At 39.7% G+C, this 14,907-nt stretch overlaps 1 pseudogene; it reads left to right on the top strand.

The window, feature by feature from the left end:
• Positions 1–6,568: 6,568 nt before the first annotated feature.
• LOC136229678 (uncharacterized) lies at positions 6,569–8,943 on the top strand (annotated as a pseudogene).
• Positions 8,944–14,907: the final 5,964 nt, after the last annotated feature.

Raw genomic sequence — 14,907 nt, 5'->3', positions numbered from 1 at the left:
GGTTGCTTTCAGCGCCAATCACCGCTTATGTCGCCATGAGGTTGTCCATCCCCCGGTCCGCCCGGGAGATTAGGCCGCGGCACCTCGTCTAACAACTGCCCAATTAGCTTTCTGGCTAAGCTCTTATCAACCGATAAATCTCCTTGCTCCAGATATTGGCGGATGGGCATCCGCCAATCTTCATCGTCTTCCAGTTCTTCGATGACCATAATCTGATCAACCTCGAATGCTGGTGCCGATTTTATTTCCAAATTGCATGCCTTTTGACTCCATGGTTCTCTACTTGCCGCTGCTTTTGCCAATTCGTCAGCCTTTGCATTTTGGCCTCGCGGAACATGCACCATCTCCCAAACGACTCCCTTGTGCGTTAACTCTTGTGTCAATCTGCCGACCACCTGATGGTATTTTACTAGCTCCTCCTGTTTCACCAGATAATTTTTTGTGATCTGGTTTATCATGAGTTTGGAATCGCTGTAGATTACCACCCTTTCTGGGGTGAGTTCATTGAGCAACTTCAATCCGCATATCATTGCTTCGTACTCTGCGGCGTTATTTGTAGTTTTGAAAGTTAATTTTGCTGCATAGCATAGGCGAATAACCTCCGGGCCCTTGATGACGACTCCCAGCCCAGCTCCATCTGTAGATAATGCCCCATCTGTGTACATGCTCCACTCTTCTTTTTGTGTTTTCGGCCATTCCTCATCATCCCAGGTTAATTCATTCACGAAATCGGCGAGTACTTGACTCTTTAGCGCCGGTCTTCCTTCATAGCGAATATCGAATTCACCCAGGCGAATTGACCATTCCATCAACCGGCCGGATGCGTCAGGTTTCTGTAGTACCTTTCGCATTGGGATGCCAGTTCTCACAATGATAGTATGCGCCTGAAAGTATGGTTTCAATCTAGCCGCCGTGGTTATCACTGCGAGGGCCATTTTGTCCAACTTCGAATACCGGAGTTCTGCATCTTTCAAGACTTTGCTCACGTAGTACACTGGATATTGTTGCCCTTCTTCTTCTCGCACCATCACAGTGCATATCGCCATATTGGTGACGGATACGTAGAGAAATAAATCTTCTCCCTCCTCCGGCCTGCTCATTAAGGGCGGATAACACAGTAATCGCTTTATCCCCTCGAATGCTTCTTGACAATCCGGCGTCCATTCAAAGGACTTGGATTTTTTGATGGCATTGTAGAAAGGTTGACATCTCCTAGCTGAGCATGATATGAATCGCCCTAATGCCACCAACCGCCCATTCAGTCTCTGTACTTCTCTTATGCTCCTCGGCGTTTTCATCTCCATTACTGCTTTAACCTTCTCGGGATTCGCCTCAACTCCCTTGCCGCTAACAATGAAACCCAGGAACTTTCCCGCTCTTGCTCCGAATGTGCATTTCTCTAGGTTCCATTTGAGGCCATATTTGATTAGCACTTCCAGGATTTCTTTGATATCCTGCGGGTGGTCTTGCATTTTCTTGCTTTTGATGATCATGTCATCAACGTAGATCGAGAAGTTCTCGCCGGATTTGTCTGAAAATATCTTGTTCATCATCCTCTGGTATGTTGCTCCCGCGTTTTTCAATCCAAAGGGCATCACCTTGAAGCAATAAGTCGCCTGGTGAGTTATGAACGATGTTTTGATTTCATCCGCCTTCTCCATGGGTATCTGATGGTAACTGGATTTCACGTCGGTGAATGATAAAGCTTCATATCCTGCAGTCCCATCTACCAATATATCAATGTTAGGAAGCGGATATATATCCTTCGGACATGCCTTGTTCAGATCTTTGAAGTCGATGCACATTCTGTACGTTCCATTTGGCTTTTTGACTAGCACCACATTGGCTAGCCACTCCGGATAGGTGACTTCTCGAATCGCATCTGACTTTAGCAAATCCGCCACAGCTTTTTCAATCGCCTTCTGCCGCTCTGGAGCGTGCCCTCTCCTTTTCTGTCGCACTGGGGTTGCACCTTTGTCCACATTCAAACGGTGGGTTGCTATATCTGGACTTATTCCTTTCAGCACTTCATTCGGAGCGGCGAATGCCGACTCACATTGGATCAATACCTCGGTAATGGCTTTCTTTGTTTCTTCTGAGAGTCCAACCGCTATTCGCGCGTTCTTGTTATTTGAGATGGCGAATAGTTCCGTTTCTCCCAATGCTTCCGCTGGCAGCTTCTCTTCGACTTTATCCTCTTCGTCTGGCTTTGGTTCGAGTGACAATGTATAGGCCTGTTGAGATACAAGTTGATCACCTTCAACCATGACTCGCCCTTGGTGTGTTGGCAAATGTAATGTTAAATGTTTCATTGAGATGAGCGACTCCGTTTCCGATAAGAATGGGCGTCCCAGAATTATGTTGTAGGCCAATGGGAGATCAACAATTGCGAATTCTAAATCACCTCACCATTTTAGGTTTTTATCGCCCATTTCTGCCTCCAACACCACCTGTCCACTTGTTTGAGAGGATTGACCCCCAAAACCAGTTACATCCATGAAGGTGTGTTCCACTCGCTCGTCATTAATTCCCAACTTGTTGAATGCAGTCCGAGTAATAACATTACAAGAACTGCCAGTATCAATAAGGACCCGCTTGACGTCCTAGCCTTCCACAGCCATTGTGATCACCAAAGCATCCGCATGCGGCTCCGTGATTCGCGCAAATGAGTAGTTGAGGGCATCCCCCCTATGAGTGTTGCTTTTTCACTGTTCACGACGAGCTCTTTTTGTTGGAGGCTCACAGATCCCGCCGGCTATCACGTTTATCACTCCTTTTTTCTGCTTCTTTTCGGGCCTTGCCTCTGCTTCATGCGGTAACGTTGCTTTCTCATTATTAGCCTCTTTTCGTACAAATTGACTCAGTTTGCCCCTTTCGATCAGCCTTTCAATCTCCTTCTTTAATTCATAGCAATCATTCGTGTCATGGCCGTTCAATATGTGGAACCTGCAATATTTGTTAGGATGTCGCCCCAAACTGGTTCGACCTTTTACCTCGGGGAACCGCACATCCTTCTTCAGGGGGCTCTTTTCGATCCAAAGTAACACCTCCTGGCGAGTCGTGTTTAATGGTGTCTGATATCCTCCACTTTGAAAGGGGCGATCGCCTCTTCGAACAAAATTGCTTTTGGACTGGATCTGGCGCCGATTGTCCGAAGTGGATCTAGCGGCATCTCTTTCTCGCTGGGTTTGAGCCCTATGTTCCCTGTTGACATCATCCACTTCCATGAATTCCTTTGCTATCTTCATAAGTTCGGCTACGGTGCGTGGCTTGTTGCGGATGATTTCTTCCCGCATGCTCCAATCTGTGGTTCGATCCGCCATGATGTTGCGAATGCTCACGATATCCGGGTTCTGTAATCGCACCAAAATATCGTTAAATGCGACAACAAATTCCCTTAGGGAATTATAGTTTCTCTGTTTGATCTCCTTCAGCTGCCTATCCGTCACATCTGCCGCCTTACAGCCTACGAACTTCGCATAGAAATCCCGACTATATTGTTGCCAATTGTGAATAGATTCTGCAGGTAAAGATCGAAACCAATCAGATGCAGCCCCGCCCAAAGTCGTCGAGAATAACCGGCAAATGATGCTTTCACTTGCTCCTGCGACATCCATTAGTTCTCTATAGTTCCTGACATGTGCTTCAGGGTCGGAATTTGGATCCCCATAGTATTTGGGTATCGCGGGCGCTTTGATTCTGTGATCTGGAATGAATTCCCGCAACGAAGGGGCGAAAGGTGAATCGCTCTGGACCTCGGCTCTCGGCCTAGGTGAGTACACCATTCGCTCCATCATGCTCCGTAATTGATCTTCTAAGTCAATATCGGGTACTCGCCGGACTTCTTCCATCCGCTGCTGGTGAATTCTGGGTGGCATCCACCCACCATTCGGTGTTGAGATCCGTTGGGGGACTAACCGCTGTCCCGTTATAGGATCAAAGTTCCAAGTATGCTCTCGCCCAGACATAGTTGCGTCAGGCATCATCAACTCCGAATGTCTGTGAACAAAAGGTTGCATTTGTTGTAACGGAAGAGTTCCTGGCACTCCTGACAACGGTTGGGATGGCTGCCCGGTCGGATGTATCATCGTAATGAGATCTGGGTGCGAGTAGTTGCTTGGGTGGCTGTGTGGGTTTGTGCGACTACTCTGGCCCACTTGATTTGGCGCCTGAGATGGCTGCGGGAGGGCAGATATGACAGGGATAGTCAGTGATTGTGTTGAGATGACCACAGGTTCTTGAGGAGCAGCCGCTACGGCGGTATTGTGTTCGGCGAGAGCCGTTAATAAATTAATCATTCGATCTCCAGCCGCCTGGCTCATATTCGAAGCCAAGACTTGTCCCGCCATCTGCACGAAGTCACTATTAGACATCTCCATTTCAGTTTGCACCTGAACTTCCAATAAGGGACTCAATTGTCCCGAAGGGCCCGACGAGCTAGGCACCACAGGCCGTGTACTTGCAGGTTGCGAATTCACAATCCGTGGTCCCCTGGAGTTCATACTGGTTGATCTGGTTGTAACGCCGGCCGTTCGTGATGGTTCTGACATGTTCCTTGTGTACCTTTAACCAGACGTTGGTAAAAAAGGTCCACGCTCACCGCACCAATGATAACTTGCCGAATCCGATTTGATATTCCCTGCCGGAGTTACCTGCAAAACAGAACCGGAGACAGGATCTCCGGGAAAACTCTCCGACGATCAAGTCAGTTTTTGTAAGAGGGTTGGTAATTTGACAATAATATTGTAGGGCAAAAAATGTGAACGTACCTTTTTCCCTTGTTCTTAAGGCCTTTTATAGGTGTTTTTTAGGTAACCGCCGAGGGCGGTTACTCCTTAGTGGGCCACGTTCTGAGGGCGGTTCCCCCTTTTTAGGCCATGTCCCTTTCGTGGCTTTCATGGCAACGAACGTGGTTCTGAGTGGGAGTCTTGATGCTCCGTTTAGAAATTCGGGGCGGTTACTCGCTTCACCCGTTTCCGCTTATTTGGGTCCCATTCGGGGCGGTTACTCGCTGCGCCCGCTTCCTTTATTCGGGTCCCATCCGATCTTAGACCATGGGTCTAAGTATGGGCTGGGCCTGCGAAATGAATATGACCCGGTTTAGCCTCGCGGGTCATCACTAATTTACATCAGCTCTCTTAATAAGTTGCAGAAAAAGCAAAAATGGTTCCTTCTGTTGATGTCTTCGCTTATGTTCTCTACCATTTTGCTTTTATTATCATACCTTCAAATTCTACGGTGATTTGATTTCCTAAAATATATATCACCAGGGACGAATCTACAGTGGGGGCAATGGGGGCACTTGCCCCCACTGAGATCTGTAAAGAATAATATCCCATATAAAATTTTCAGATTTGAAACTGCTTGCCCCCATTGTTGCAGGAGGAAGAACTCCAAAACTGTTCGATATCTGAGGAAGAAGATGAGAGGACATGGTTGTAATTTTTTTTATTTCCTTTAAACAAAACGACGTCGTTCAACTTAAGTGGAACGGCGTCGTTTTGTTTAAAGGAAATAAAAAAAAATTACAACCATGCCCTTGACACAGCCTTTCTATTCCATCGGCCAAAATCTAAAAATCCCCAACTGAATTATCTGAACCCTAACCTCTCTCAAATGGGATTAGAAGAAATCGTTGTTGTCCTGCCTGCTGCACTTCGTCTGCTTCAACTCCATCCTTCAACTTGAAGCCTTTAAGTCTGTCCAAGAATGATTTGTATCTCAAAGTTCCGTCCCTGAACCGAAGAAGGTTGCTATTTGTTTGTTGCTCTGATCTTCTTTGAATTGCTTGCTTGCTGCTTTGCTTTTGTGTTTTTTTTGTCGAAAAATTGTGTTTTGGGGGACATAGTCATAGAAACTTTGAGTTGTTTGTTAGCAGGGAAGGGAAGGGGGGCGAATTGATATGAATTATTTATTTTCCTTGCTTTGTGTATTTGATTTGTTTGCACAAGGGCTTGAGTTGTTGGCTGTGTCATGTAATCTAATTTATCATTTTAAACTTTCAGTTGTTTTGTGGCCCAATTAGCCCAAAGTTAATTGTCTAAGAAAAGTTACATTTCTATAATTGTAAAACATATATTCCTATAATCTAAATGTTTGCATAAGGACTTGATTGAGTTGTTTGCTTTATTATATAATCCAGTGACTTATTGAGTTGTTTACTTTATTATATAGTCTAGAACATTAATTGTTTTATTAACATATAATTAAAGACTTTAGTTGTGTTTTTTTTTTAGCAATTTGGTTGTTTTCTAGCACTTTATAATCTAATGAGTTGTGTCTGTGAATTGTAGTTAATATAGCAATTAATAATTAAATTAACATTAGTTTGTATTCCAATTTACCATTAACAATTTACGATTAGCAATTAGCTATTGACAATTTAGCCTTCCAATTTACCACTTAAGAATTCCAATTTATCAATTTAACTTTAAATTAACATTAACATTAAATTAACATTAACTCAATTTATCAATTTAGCACTTAAGAATTCCAATTTATCAATTTATCAATTTAACTTATCATATGCTTAAGTTAAGCTTAATCAACTTATTCTCTAATACAGATTATGAAAAGATACTTCGCTAGAAAAGAGTCGATCAATGAACAACAAGCGATTGACAAAAATGTTGATGGAAGAGAAGCGACGTGTTCTTCAAAACAACCTCGGATTGAAATTGATTTGAATGATCTTCCTTCCGATCCTGGGTTAAGAAAATTAATTACAGATTATCATCCAAATGATCGAGATAAAGTTCGAAGAGCTTATCTGCAAAAAGGTCCATGTCAACCTCATGAACATGATTTTCCACAAAGAAGAATGTGACAAATATTAAGGAGATTTGTTCCTACATGGTTTAAGGAGTATAGCACTTGGTTGGAATACAGCATTTCTAAAGATGCAGCTTTTTGTCTGTGTTGTTATCTTTACAGATCAGATATTGGAGAACAAGCAAATAAGGATAGTTTTATTATTGAAGGATTTACAAACTAGAAAAAGAAGGAAATGTTTCAAACTCATGTTGGCACCCACAATAGTGCTCATAACCAAGCTTGGAAACAATGTGAAGACTTGATGAATCAGAAACAACACATTGAAGTATCTTTTGAGACTCATTCAGTTCAAACTCGAAAGGAATACAGAATACGTCTAACAGCAACTATTGATTGTATTCGGTTTCTTTTACATCAAAGACTAGCATTTCGAGGAAATGACGAGTCTGATGATTCAAGTAATCAAGGAAATTTTCTGGAACTTCTAAAGTTTCTTGCAAATCATAATGAAGACATAAGAAAAGTCACTTTAGACAATGCTCCAGGTAACTCTAAACTTATTGCTTTTGATATTCAGAAGGATGTTGTGTGTGCTGCTTCTTTTGAAACCACTAAAGTTATCATCAATGATCTTCATAATGAACTGTTTGCTATTTTAATTGATGAATCTCGGGATATATCTGTGAAAGAGCAAATGGCAATTGTATTGCGTTATGTGAACCCAAAAGGATGTGTGATTGAGCGCTTTCTTGGTATTGTGCATGTTAGTGATACAACTGCTTTATCACTTAAGTTAGCAATGGAGGGATTATTTTCCAAGCATGGTTTAAGTATATCAAGTTTACGTGGGCAAGGTTATGATGGAGCTAGCAATATGAATGGTGAGTTTAATGGCCTAAAAGCATTGATCTTGAAAGAAAATCCTTCTGCATATTATGTCCATTGTTTTGCTCATCAATTGCAGTTAGCTCTAGTTGCTGTGGCCAAAAAACATGTTCGTGTTGCTTTGTTGTTTAATGTTGTTTCTAACTTATCAAATATTGTGGGAGCTTCATGCAAGAGAAGAGATCTTCTTCGTGAGAAGCAATATGGTAAAGTTATTGAAGCACTACAAAATGGAGAGATAGAAAGTGGTACAGGATTACATCAAGAAACTTCTCTTCAACGAGCCGGTGATACACGATGGAGTTCACATTATGTTTCATTGGTAAGCCTAATCGCCATGTTTCCCTCTGTGATCGATGTGCTTGATGTGATTCAGGAAGATGGAAAAAGTTTAGAGCACAAAGGTCAAGCTTGTGCTTTACTTGCTTTAACACAAACATTTGAGTTTGTTTTCAACTTGCATTTGATGAAAAAGATATTGGGATTTACTAACGATTTGTCCCAAGCATTACAAAGAAAAGATCAAGATATCATCAATGCAATAAGTTTGGTTAACATTTCCAAACAATTACTCCAACAAATGAGAGATGATGGATGGGATTCTCTTCTGATTCAAGTGGCTTTTTTTTGTGAAAAAATAACATCATCGTTCCAAATATGGATGATATGTTTGTGGATCAAGGAAGGTCATGAAGAAATACTCATAAAATTACAAACTTGCGTCATTATCAAGCTGATATATTTTATACTGTTATTGATATGCAACTTTCAGAGCTCGATGAGCGCTTCACAGAGAAAAACTCAGAATTACTGTTATGTGTCGCGTGCTTAAATCCTGTTGATTCTTTTGCAGCATTTGATAAGCAAAAGCTTACTAGGCTTGCCCACTTGTATCCATTTGATTTTTCTATAGTGCAGATTGCTATACTTGAGAATCAATTGGATATTTATATTTTTGATATGAGATCTGACAGACGGTTTTCTGAGCTTAAAGGAATTGCAGATCTTGCTAAGTGCTTAGTTGAGACAAGGAAGAGTGTTTTGTATCCTCTTATTTATTTGCTTGTGAAGCTAGCTTTAATTTTACCGGTTGCAACTGCTTCAGTGGAAAGAGTATTTTCGGCTATGAACTTAGTGAAAACTCCACTACGAAATCGTTTAGGGGATGATTTTTTAAATGATTGTTTAGTTACATATATTGAGAGAGAAGTATTTGATAGTATTGACAATGAAAAAATTATCCAACGCTTTCAACATATGAAGAAGCGTAGAGGACAATTATGAAAGATATTACTTTATGTAATCTATTTTGATATATTGTAGTTGGAATTATTTATTTATGTTGTTATTGAATTTTTTTTACATCGTATATGTAGTTTGCCCCCACTATAAAAAAATCCTGGATTCGTCCCTGCCCCCTTAGTAATTGTATTTGTACCAAATACATTATTAATATTAATATGGGACAAATTTACCTTAAATAATTATTTGACACAAACTTTTATTTTACAACTTCTTAAATACAAATAAGATAAAAAACGACACAAACACATAATTAAGCTAAGATTTAGAGTCCACGAGCATGGGATACTGAGGTGTTACATGAATTAAGTAGAGGTGATTTTTTCTTCTCATCACAGACACAAAATCTTCAATCATGTCAAGATCTTCTAGCTTCATTTGATTAGAAAGTTTCCAATCAAAATGACACAATATTTTTGCTAAAGGAAGCTCGATGTTTGCAATTGCCAATAAAACCTTTATAATCAACTTCACTCTCAATAAATCTCTTTCCATTGAACTTTTCAGATTCAGTCCAACAATTAGAATCCTTACATTGTCTTGTAAGTAGTGGTCCAGACAAATGTAATCTCATAGTTTCTTTAATTAGTGCTTTTAAGAATTTCAACGCTCACAATTGATTCATCCAGCTTTCCATGTTCAACACATACTTTCCTCACTTTTTAAGCCTTTTTTTTTATTACTTTTTGGGTTTTTCATCAATTCTGACATTAGCCACTCAAAGACTGTTGCAGACATGTCAGTCCCACCCGCACATTTCCTAGAATTATTTTAATTGTTAGTTACTATTGAACAATAGCCGAATCAAATATTTAATAATAAAATACTCGTAACATCAAGGTCCATAAATTTTTAAAACTTGACCAAGTTGAAGCTGCATAAGGGGTCCATAAGTTTTGGAAAGTTGCGCAGGGCGGCGATGAGGTAGTAGACTGATAACTTGGTGGAGGTTTCCGATCAGATGTAATTTCGGTGGCTGCGGAGGTTGATTTAAACTTTGGGATTTTTTCATCCATGTAATCAAAATGGTACTCAACATTAGAATTAGGAGCCAGCTCAAAATGGCTAGGGAGAACACCATTGTCTAGGATGGATGGGTTTTATAGAAAACTAGTGCAAGAAAATACAAAATTTCTGTACTAAATCATTTGAAAAACTTTCACTTTTGAATAATTTCATATTATATAGTTCGAATATAAAAATGTACTTCATTTAAACAATATTCAAATCAAATTACATTAAATTTGCAAATAAAAGTACTATAAGCTATGTTTCTAGGTTCTTGATTAATAATATTTGTGGTGTAAAATGAATTAGTGTGTGTCATGAGGTGAGTTGGGACAACAAAATAATTGAGTGTATAGGGTTTGGTTTCTTTTTAATGTATTTAGAATTATATTTTTTAATTAATAAAATTCCTTCACATCAATTTGTGCGAAATATGGAAAGACTCCATGTCGAGGTGCAAAATATGGCCCAACAACCCGCGCGGAGGAATGAGAGGAGATTCTGATTACTCAACCATAACGACAACCAACACCGCCGCCTTCACCTCCACCAAGGAGGAACCGGGCACCACCAAATCCACATCAAAGGACCTAGAGATCATGAGGTAAGAAGACCTAATTTTGTATTAGTGCATAATGAAGATAGCGATAGTAATGTTATGGCTATTTTGTATGCTCGGGTTAAATTATAACTTCCCCAAAAACCTTGATGCCATTTTGTTACCTTATCATTGAATTATATAATTGAAAGATTATAATATATCACGAACTAACAATGAGTTTTAACAAAGTTTGAGTTTGTGCGTAGTCGAAGCTTTCGAGAGATTGTCCTAACATAATAAAAATTAGGATACTATAATCAATAAAGAATAAGGGAGGAAAAAACACTATAAAAATATATTATTAAACTTTTAGGACAATTTGCAAAGAATAAAGCAGTTAACAAATACATTATTATTCTTATCAAGTTCATAAGATAAAAGTAGGGCACCTCACTTACCGGTGGGGAGAATAGTCCTCCAATGAAGCCTGCCGTAATTTTTGGAGTTATTATATCATTATAACATTCTTTGTCTTTCTTCATCCTATTTACAACCCTACTATGAAATTAATACCTCCCCTCCTCTCACCCTATTTACGTTCTCTATGTATCGAGAGTTCTATGAAATGGATGGCTCTTCTGCTCTTAGAAACATCTCCAGTATTTTAGAGATCCTCGACCTTAATTCTTATATATATATATTTTTTGTTTTTACAAATCGACATTTATTAAATATAAAATTTAATCAATTATTTACTTATTTCATCCTTTTAATCCAAGTCTCGCACGCTTGGCTTCATGCTCATGGTGCCTTCAACTTAATACCCAATTCGTCTGCACATAAGAAAAAATCATTAAATAAATATTCATATCCGAAAATCATTATAAATTATAACGAATGAAATTATACGTGGCAATTATCGGGTTTGTATTGTGCCATTTTTGGTTAGTGTCAAAAAATGAGTCGATCCTAACACAACCTAAAAAATTTCATGTCAACATCATATTTACCTAATCGGATCAGTGTTGATTTCGTGTCGTGTTTTCGAGTCACATGTAATTTTAAAAATGTAGGAGCATATAATACTAATTTTAAATATTTTATGTCATTTTTAGATTAATATGTTAACAATAATAATACAAAAGTCGGCAAATATCATGTTGGAAGGTCTCGTAATGTGTTATAATAATATAGAAGGTTTTATCCGTGTTTGCAAGTAATAATTGTACTTTATTACCTTTATTAATAAAATTGACATGCAAAAACATGAGAAAATATAACAATAATTTAAATATCCGTTTCATTTCGTATCATTTTCAGGTTAGCATGTCAAACCTAACCCAAACAAAAAATTTACGTGTCAACCTAAAAATAACACATTACCAGCTTGTTCTTTAGCACCGCAATCACTATCGCATTTTTGCTCGCAGAAAGAGTAACCATTGCCGGACTTCTCGCATTCGGCTTCGCAAGAATCAAAGCATGCCTTATACTTTTCTCGTATGGGTTTGGGTTCATCAGCAGCATCACATAATTTCACTGCTGCTGCTACAATCAAGCACATTACAAACAATGCTACAACTTTTTTCGCCATTTTGTTTTTCTCTCTTCTTTCTTCCTTTCTTTCTTTGATTTATCTGCTCAATATATATAATAAACTAACATGTAGTAATGTCTATATTTATGTGTTCACTCCATATCTTTTGCCTGAATTTATGGTTTGATTTGTTGATTTTCTTCCTTTGCAAACAATAACTTATTTTTAGAAAACAAGACAAATTAGTAGGTTTTTAAATTACCAATAGTAGACATTTTGCTATTCTATTAATTGTTAGCTACTTATCCGTTGATTTTCCTCTTTGATTTACTATAATTAAGATATTATCCAAAATTCGAATTGTTGACATATTAATTAGTAAATTTATTTAACCTTTTTTTAATATAAATCTAAGATAAATTAATTTCTCTATACTTTTTATATACGGCCTGTTGTTTGCGCAATTTACAAACGCGGACATGTGATTTAAATGTTTGCAAATAGAGGTATGCGGTATGGTTTAATTTACACAACAAGGTATTTCAAATTACGCTGTTAACAATGACAATTTTATTTTAATTTTTAAATTACATTTATATATTGACAAAACATATATCTAAAAATTAAAATGCAGCCGTGTAAAATGAACTTAAATATAAATTTAGTTCATAAACTGTGAAATTAGTAAAAACGTAAAATTTTCACCATATGATTTATGGTTTCGATTTAGGGAGCTGCGTTTTCAAGGAGGGACCGTGTTTTGTCGATATGCAAGAATAATTTTATTCAAGATAAAAATGTCATAGGTTATAATGAGAACTTAACATTGGAATTTGAAATACCTTCTTTTGTAAATTAAATCATACCAGAAACCTCTATTTATAAACTTTTAAACCGCAGACTCCCTCTTTACAAATTAGGCAAACCACAAACATTATTTTATTACTTTTCCCTTTTATATATTAAGTACGATACAATTTAAAATAATATTAAATTTACAATCTATTGATTTTATTCGAGAGGAAACCTTAAATATTTCCTCTACGGTTGTTGTGCATGGAGTATGATATAGATTAAATCGATCTGAGAGTTTTAATCGTAAACTCACAAAGATTACAAACTTCTCAAGCTAAACTTGAAGGATGAATAAACCCAAAAGGATGATATCCTTGCTCCAATGGAGGCTTCAAAATATAATATTCATCAAAGTTAAGAAACATTGCAAAATGAGGAGAATATATACTCCTTCAAAAATAAAAAGCAAGAGACTAAAAGACCCCCCCTAGGGTTACCAACAACTAAGGAATCATAGGGGTAAAGTAGGAAATACATAAAGATAGATACTAGGGTACTTAAGTTCAATGGCAAAGTGGTAAATAGCTGAGTGGCGAAACAGTAAATAGAAAGTGGCAGATATTGTTCCCAACAAGAAGAACTTGGGGAGGAAGTATTCCTCAACCCAGGCACGCCCCGCGTGGCCTCCCTCACGCTCCGCGTGGTTGTGTCCCTGGACTTGGTGGTTCTTATTGGGCACTCTTACGCGTGGTGTCCCTAGACATACGCCCCGCGTACTCGACCTCCTGGTCCGAACTCTCGCCGAAGGCTGGCTGCACGCGCCGCACCTCGGAGGGCACGCCCCGCGTGTGTGACCTGTTGAGCCGTTCGACCGACTTTGGACTCTTAACGCCCTGCGCTCTACCAGGTACGCTCCGCGTGCTCTCCTGCTCACCCTTTTCCTCATCTCCTCCGGTTAGCTTTCTATGAGCCTCGTCCCTTAGTTCATGGTCCGCCTCCGGAGGACGGATGCCCTCATCATACTCCCCTTCTTTAAGAGAGTTGGACCACAACTCGATGATAGAACAAGGATGGCTCATCCCCAAGGTTGATGTTCCGCTTACCACATCAGCAATACTCTCCTCTTGGCTCGGGTTTCCCGTTACTAGCAATCCGACGGGCTGCCCAACTCTTGCATCTCCTAGCAGTGTTGGTTCTCGGCTTGGGCACACAATTAAGGCGTCTTTCTTTTCTTCCTTAGTAGGACCCTTCAACGGCATGAGAATGTACTTGGCCCCCTCTTTGAATATGGTGTACGTGTTGTCCCTTCCCGCATGTGAGGCGCCACGGTCGAATTGCCAAGGCCTCCCAAGAAGCAAGTGATACACATCCATATCAACCACATCACACATAACCTCATCTTGGAAGGCCCCAATAGAGATAGGAACCTTGCATCGGTGGGTGACATTAAGCTTCTCCCCCTCTTTAATCCATCCCACTCGATACGGGTTCGGGTGTGGCTCGGGCACTAAGCCAAATTTGCTCAAAGTGGCTTTGCTAAGGATGTTCTCTTGACTTCCACCATCAACAATCAACTCACATTTCAATTCGTGGATTAAACCTCTAGTCCTAAACAATTGGTGTCTCGGGTCATGCTCTTGTTCAACCGACATCAGTACCCTCTTCACTATATGGACTCTCCGCTCATCCCCGGATGATCCACTATCAATGGGTTCACAATACACCCCATCATTTCCTCCATAATCATCATCATCGTACCGTTCCACCACATTAGCACCCCTCCTCTTTGGGCATTCATTTGATCGGTGGCCCGGTTCATTGCATCGAAAGCACTTAAACGGGGCAGGTTTGGTGTATGGATTGTTGCCCTTAGGAGGTGCAGATGTCCTAAAGGGTCTCACGTCCCCGTTAGGTGATTTTCCCCCATTCAAGACTTTATTACCACTTGAGCTAGCGCCACTCTTGTCCTTGTCCACCTCTTTGGACTCTCCTCCCTCCTCACATGCTTCCTCAATCCTCGACCTCCGGTACCCATCACGTGCTCTAACATTCAATTGAGACTCGG

This window comes from Euphorbia lathyris, chromosome 5 (assembly GCF_963576675.1).
Source record: "Euphorbia lathyris chromosome 5, ddEupLath1.1, whole genome shotgun sequence".
Lineage (NCBI taxonomy): Eukaryota > Viridiplantae > Streptophyta > Magnoliopsida > Malpighiales > Euphorbiaceae > Euphorbia > Euphorbia lathyris.
The sequence above is the reverse complement of the archived record's forward strand: the minus strand, read 5'-3'. Positions and strand labels throughout refer to the sequence as shown.